Source organism: Cervus canadensis, chromosome 3 (assembly GCF_019320065.1).
Source record: "Cervus canadensis isolate Bull #8, Minnesota chromosome 3, ASM1932006v1, whole genome shotgun sequence".
Classification (NCBI taxonomy): domain Eukaryota; kingdom Metazoa; phylum Chordata; class Mammalia; order Artiodactyla; family Cervidae; genus Cervus; species Cervus canadensis.
This window is the reverse complement of record NC_057388.1, coordinates 19,953,877-19,960,987: the sequence shown is the minus strand read 5'-3', so window position 1 is coordinate 19,960,987 and position 7,111 is coordinate 19,953,877. Positions and strand designations below refer to the sequence as shown.

Genomic DNA, 7,111 nt, shown 5'->3' with positions numbered 1-7,111 from the left:
CTCTTCTTTAATTTCAATATTTTATATTTTTATCCATATGAGCTTACATATAATTTATTTTTCATATATATTTGTAAATTATTTCAAACGTGATCTTTCTTAAATGCAATTTTCTGTTCCTTGTAAGTAGAAATGCCATTGACCTTTCTATTGCTGAACTTCCAACCAACAAGTAAGGTAAGTAAGTGAAGTCGCTCAGTCGTGTGGGACTCTTTGCGACCCCATGGACTACCAGTCTTCTCCGTCCACAGGATTTTCCAGGCAAGAGTACTGGAGTGGGTTGCCATTTCCCTCTCCAGGAGATCTTCCCGACCCAGGGATTGAACCTGGGTCTTCCGCATTGTAGGCAGACGCTTTACCATCTGAGCCACCAGGAAAGAAAACACACTCACCTACTTCACCTGTTGGTATTCTCTGGATTTCATATGAGCATAATAATATCATATCAAATGAAGAAAGCCTCATTTATTCATTTTCAATTATTTTACCATTAGTCTCTTTTCTGGAGAAGGCAATGGCACCCCACTCCAGTACTTTTGCCTGGAAAATCCCATGGACAGAGGAGCCTGGTAGGCTGTAGTCCATGGGGTCGCAAAGAATCGGACACGACTGAGCGACTTCACTTTCACTTTTCACTTCCATGCATTGGAGAAGGCAATGGCAACCCACTCCAGTGTTCTTGCCTGGAGAATCCCAGGGACGGGGGAGCCTGGTGGGCTGCCATCTGTGGGGCCGCACAGAGTTGGACACAACTGAAGCAACTTAGAAGCAGCAGCGGTCTCTTTCCGCTTGCCTTATTGCACTGGATAGATTTTACACGTAAGTAACAAGAGTAGATGTTGTTGTCTGTTGCTTAATCTCAAATATTTTAATTATTCTCTATTAATTACGTTAATGATATAGTTTTAAAAAATCATTTCTTAGATCAAAGTTCTCACTATTTCTAATTTAATATGAGGCTTTGCATAAAGGATACTGGCTTTAATAAAATGCTTTTATTCTGTACCTACTAAGATGTTATGGAATACTTTCTCCTTTATTTAGTTAATGTGGATAATTACATTTATTAATTTTGAATGTTAAGTCAATCCTACATTTCTACAGCATATATAATTAGGCTGTGAAATATTACTAGTCTCATTTCACATGTATAATAACTTAAAATTAAAGATACAAAATGATTTGCTGAGGAATGGAACAAAAGCATAAATTTGTTTCTTAATCCTTGTTCACTTTACTATTAATTTGCACAATGAAATGAGCAGAATCTTTATAATTGCATTCAAATATCATATTTGTATATTATAATTTCATAATTTGGGTACATTTCATCACTCACAGCCTAATTTTTTTTTTTTAAATGAGGTTTGTGTTTGGTACATAAGAATGGTAGATATTTTAAAATATATTTATTATAAGTTATGGTTTTAACTTTAAATGTAAATATTTTATTTTTAATAACCTAGAAATTATAGAAAACAAGGTATATTTCTCACAAGTGTAAATGTTCCTCCTGTGAATTTAAAATTATATCATCCTTTTATTTCTCCTGTTTTATGCACAGAATTTTTTTCTGTGTTGTGTTTTTGCTATACCGTATATAGACACTATTGTTGTACTATAAGGGCACTTTGTCAAAAAGTGTTTTACACCTTTTGCAAAGACCCTGTAATACATTATGAATTGTATATCATACAATTTAAAACCAAATATCCTTGGGTGAAACAAAAGATAGAAACACTGTGTCAAAGTCAAGAGAGGAAAAACAAAATGAAGTGGGTGGTGTGCAACAAGTCAACTGATTGAATGACTGAATATTGCTGCATAGGCAATACTACCCAAATTAATCTATAGATTCAACACAATCTCCATTAAGAGTCTATGTACTTATTTTGTAGAGATTAACAAGATGATTATAGATTTATACAGAAGTGCAAGGCAGCTGAGATAGCCAAATGGTACTGAACCAGAAGAACCAAGTTAGAAAATTCATAATTCCCATTTTTAAAACTAACTACAAAGCTACAGTAACCAGGACAGAATGGTACCACCACAAAATATACATATAAATCAACGGAATAGAGTTGAAAGTTCAAAACTAAACTTACATTTATGGTCACACATGATTTTTGGCAAAGATGTCCAAGTAATTTAATGGGGAAAGTTACAGTCTTTTGAATAAACAGTTCTAGAACAACTGGACATTCACAGACACGTGAATGAAGTTGGACTCTGCCTCACACCATGAAGAGAAATTAACTCAAAATTGATGGTTTAACATGATTTAACATGAGTTAAAGCTACAAAACTCTTAGAAGAAAATATTGAAGTAAATCATTATGAATGACCTGAACTTAGGCAATGGTTCTTAGAAAGGAAAACAAAAGCTTACGATTAAAAAAAAAGAGAGCTGATCTTTATAAAAAAAAAAAAAGAGAGAGAGAGAGAGAACAACTTGTGCTCTGAAGGATATTATCAATAAAATTAAAAGACTATAGAGTGGGAGAAAATATTATTTGCAATTCATACATCTGGTATGGGACTTGAAAAGAATATATAAAGAATACTTAAAACAATAATAGCATATAAATAACCAAATTTTAAAATGGGCAAAGAATTTAAATAGATATTTCTCCAAAGCAGATATACGAATAGGCAATACACATAAGAAACAATGCTGGTATCACTATTCACTAACAAATCTCAAATCTAAAAAATTTGCTATGAAGTTAAGTCTCGTGTAAAGCATTCTTACCACACACACACACACACACACACACACTCACACACACACACTGACACACAAAAGCACACATGGAAACTTTTGGTAGTGATCAATATGTTTGTTTCCTTGGTTATGGTTGATAATATCACAGGTATATACATATGTCTAAACTCATCAAACTGCATTAAACATGTGTATAGTTTTTTATTCTGCATCTCAAGTATGCCTCAGTAAAACTATTTAACAAGTTGCAAATCAAAACCACAATAGAATACCATTGGCACCAATGAACAGAGAAAAAGAAACACTGTCAAGAGTTGACAGATATGAGAAGAAGTTAGAACCCTCATTTATTGCTGGTGGGATTGTAAAATGATGCAGACACTTTAGAAAATTTTGGGGACTTCTTCATATATACAGCTATATTATCCCACATTTCTAGCCCTACAGAATTGAAGAGAATTGAATTTATATCCCTCCACATAAACTTCTACACAAATATTCATGGTAATATTATTCATGATAGCCAAAAGTGGAAATAACCCGAAATCTCATCAACTGAGTAATGATTCAGCAGAATGTGATATATCTATAAAATGGAAAATTATTTCATCATAACTATGCTCCAATGTAAAATAATTTTTTTAAAAAAAAAGCAATGAAATACTGACATGTGCTACAGCTTTGAAAACATTATGATAATTATAAGGAGCCAAAAACGAAAGGCCACATTGTGTGATTTCATTTATGTAAAATATTTATAATAGGCAAATCTATAAGGCAGAATAGTAATTGCCGAAGCTAAGGAGGAGGAGGAAATGGGGAATAATTGTTCAAGGGCAGAGGTTTCTTTTCAGAGTGATGAAAAAGATCCAAAATGTGATGATGATGGTTGCACAATTCTGTGAATATAATAAAACCATTTCAAAGTATAAATTTTATTGTATGTAAAGTATACATTAATAGAGACGGGATTTTCAGGGAAAAGGGTGGATTTTCTTTTTCAAGTGCAGTAAGAGTAGGAAATGTGGGCTTTTGAATTACACAGTTTTATTTCCTATCCTAGATCTCACCTTATCAATTAGTATTAGCCAAGTTTACTGGTATACTTGAGTTTTACTTTATAAAGTGATACCATATCTATATGAGAAATAGAAATTTAAACAAAATCTTTTCAATTTTTCCTCCAACTTCCTGATTCAAAATTCACTGCCATAAATGGATAAATTACATATTTCTAGGTTCCCACTCCTAGAGTCGATTCAGTAAGTCTGAGGTAAGGATTACACTTTTGTATTTAAACATATGCCTTTTTTAAAGATAGCTTTATCTGATTTAGCTTATGATCAGACAAAGCTTAGGTAAATAATGATAGCCTTGAGCCTTGCTAAATGCGTGCTCCATAAACACTAGTTTTTCTCTATCTTCTCCTAAGCCAGTACCCTTTTAAGAAAATACATGTGACTGATATTATTTGGCTTCTCTGTGGCTCATTGTTAAAGACTTGCCTGTTAAGCAGGAGACCAGGATTCGATGCCTGGGTCAGGAAGATACCGTGAAGAATGAAATGGTAACCCACTCCAGTATTCTCCAGGATTTCCTGGAAAAGGAAATGGCAACCCACTGCAGTATTCTTAACTGGGAAATCCCGTGAATAGAGGAGTCCGGTGAGCTACAGTCACCAGACTGTACAGCTACGGGTCACAAAGACACAACTTAGCAACAGACTTTCACTTTTCACTTTCAACATAATATTGCACGTCAACTATATTAAAAAAAATGGGTTTGATGTGTATGTGTTTATTACATATATTACATATGTGATTATACACACATTCATATACATCAGTGTTTTGATTTCAAAATTTCTGTAAAACTATGTGTTAGCTGCTTAAGAAATTCCAAGGTTGAAAATGGACATATACAACTTTAGCTAATATTTTTTAGAGCCTAGAATATGCAGATGTGATATAGATCAACCTTAGAATGTAACCATGCCTTGCCAATGGCACATTTTTTTCTCTTTAAAAAAGGCGAACAACTTTGTAATAGGTTTTAAGCACTGCAATCTCAATCACTCCTTGATTAGATACTTGCTTTCTAAATATACTAAATAATTTAGTAACATGAGCAGTCTTTGCACCCAGATGTCAAGTAATTGAATAGCAGGGGTGTTATAGATTTGCTACAAAGGTCTGTGTGAGTAGAGATTTGGGAACAAACCTGGAGCAGAGCCATATGCAGTTTCCCAAATTGTACTTAAGATTATCAGCATCACACACTCTCATGAGCACCAAATTTTATGAAATTTATTTGTACATTATAAAAAATGTAGAGTCTTATATAAATAGACTAGAATAAACATCTGTGATTACCGAAATCAACACATTTCCTCTATAAAATAGGTGTTCCCTAAGGAACATCTTCCTAAAGAGCAAGAAAGTTATTCCAAATTCCCTTTAGGTTTGCATATGAAGAAATAACCTCTGTCTTTTCTCAAAGATGCTTGAATGTCTATCAGAAACAGTATTCATTTTTAAAAACACAAATAAAAAATAATGTTTCCAAGTTAGTAGTTTCTGGGCAATGTTACAAAGAGAAATATACACCGTGTTCTTTTTTGAAATTCATTATCATATTATATCTGCTTTTAATTAGCTTTATCAATTAATATAAACAGAAGTGTCTGGATGCATATATCAGGCCTTCATTAACATTAAGCATTCATCTGCTCTGTGGCTTGCTTAGTTTCTGCCTTTTGGTTAAGTACCATACTTTTCTTGCTTTCACTACACCTTCCAAAAAATGTGCTGGATTTTGTGATGCTTGCCTAAAAATATTGGACACAGAATATCAAGGCAACCTGTGCTTTAGAAACAGTGTAGAATGAAGACAAGTGAATCACATGGAAAATTGTATAATTTTATTTTTTCAACTGAAAGTCTAATAATCCCAGTATGTTTTTTTTTTTTTACCAGATTTCAATTATTCTCAACACCATTTTTCTCCCTTAACTCACAGAAAATTTCTCAATCTTCATAATATGGAAAATCAGAATACAGGAGGTCTCCTACAATATGACTAAAAATATTAAATCAAATTTCGTATCATTTGTGCTTTTCTATGTAGATAGAGCCAGAAGAAGCCACACTGAGTATACAACCACACTTAAAAAAAAATTATTTTGACAAGATACTGCTTTAAAGCTAATCAGACTTATTTTAAACAGAAATTTGCCTACTCACTCTTTTTACAACAGGCATCATATTTAGGAAGGAAGAATATGAGATTATTCAGGGTGGAAAGGAAATTTTAGGTCAAATTATAGAAAATTCACAGTTTCATTAATATTGAGCTTTCCAATATATACTATTGCTCATTATTAGAAACTCTTCATGTCCTTTAAAAGGGTTTTATCATTAATTATGACCCCTGGGTTGGGAAAATCCCCTGGAGAAGGAAATGGCAACCCACTTCAGTATTCTTGCCTGGAAAATCCCATGGACAGAGGAGCCTGGTGGGTTACAGTCCATGGGGTCACAAAGAGTTGGACATGACTGAGTGACTTCACAGACACATCAATTATATACAGTTTTAATCTATCATTAGAACATGTAGTGGGAACAAAGATATAGATCTCTCTCTATAGATATGTATTGTGTGTGTCTTCATGCTAAGCTGCTTCAGTTGTGTCGGACTCTGTATGACCCTAGGGACTATATAGCCCACCAGGCTCCTCTGTCCATGGGATTCTCCAGGCAAGAATACTGGAATGGGTTATCATGCCATCCTCCAGGGGATCTTCCCAACCCAGGGATTGAACCCGTGTCTCTTATGTCTCCTGCATTTTCAGACAGGTTCTTTACCACTAGTGCCACCTGGGAAGCCCCATATATATGCATTACTGCTACATATTACATACAATTAGATACATTATATTTAATATGTTATTACCATTATGTATCATATTATTTTATATATCATATATATATATATTACTGTTACGATTAGGCTTCTAGTCATTTGTTAAATAATCTGAATGTCCCATCTCTTAGATATCCTAGTTGGGCATTACCTATCGTGGAATGCTATTCATGTCTGTGCACTGTGCTTACGCCATTGTAATTACCTTAGTTGAAAAAAATCTTTTTGTTACTACTTTTTGACTTTGTATGTAGAAGGCAAATAATCAAGTTATTAGAGTATTGTATGCCAGCTTTCAATCCACCCACTATATATTCTGTGTGATAATATGCGTGGAACTCTGGAAACAGTGTTTCTGCTTTGGCATCTGACTTCCAATTTGGCTCTGTCAATAGACAGTGCTAGATAGAGCCTGGGTAACTGGTGTAGGAAAAAGAAATATACTCTTTTGTGTCTCTTCAC

At 33.8% G+C, this 7,111-nt stretch overlaps 1 non-coding gene across 1 annotated transcript; it reads right to left on the bottom strand.

Moving 5' to 3' along the window:
• Nucleotides 1–304: 304 nt before the first annotated feature.
• Nucleotides 305–377, bottom strand: TRNAC-ACA. The gene has a single exon. It is a non-coding gene; the product is annotated as a tRNA-Cys (tRNA).
• Between the last annotated feature and the right edge of the window lie 6,734 nt (nucleotides 378–7,111).